Genomic DNA, 662 nt, shown 5'->3' with positions numbered 1-662 from the left:
GGTATGTTACGACAGTACTATTATACCTAATAGAATGTCGATAAAGAGTGCCGTAAACAACTGGCAAGAAGCAGGTCATCATCAATCGCACATGTACAGCTCTGTCTTGTGTGGTACAACGTATCGCGGAGTTTGGGTGGCAAGTACAACTTCAGTGGTTCTTATAGTCTGTTTACATTGCCTACGCACGAAGCCTGAAAAGGCAGATTCTGCTTTTTTATGTAAGTGTCGAAAGGAGGCAAAACAGAATTCACTCAGGATATTGTGAATTCAGTCCAAATTTGCCGACTTGGGTCTGTTAGAGGAGCGGGCGGACAATCGCCCACATACAAACCAAAGTCATTACACCGACGGACAGACCATTTTCTTGAACTAACATGTAGCCATTAATTATCAACCAATCAGAACTCTTGCACCAAAAATCATCCGCATTACTGTCGAGTTGCCCTCCTGAAGATGTCGTTCCCGTTGCCGACGGGTTTCGACCCGTCCAAGATGATGGAATACCTGGCATCTCTCCCAGAAGACCGACAGATGGAGCTTCTACAAGGCGCTATGGGGAAAGTTGATGCGTACCAGGAGAAAGCCCAGCAGAGTCGCACGAGGGAGGGACTTATCAAGCGATTTAAAGAGGCGCGAGCCAGATTTGTGCGGCCGGGAGG

The sequence above is a fragment of the Phytophthora parasitica genome, assembly GCF_000247585.1.
Source record: "Phytophthora parasitica INRA-310 unplaced genomic scaffold supercont2.136, whole genome shotgun sequence".
Lineage (NCBI taxonomy): Eukaryota > Oomycota > Peronosporomycetes > Peronosporales > Peronosporaceae > Phytophthora > Phytophthora nicotianae.
This window is presented reverse-complemented; position numbering follows the sequence as displayed.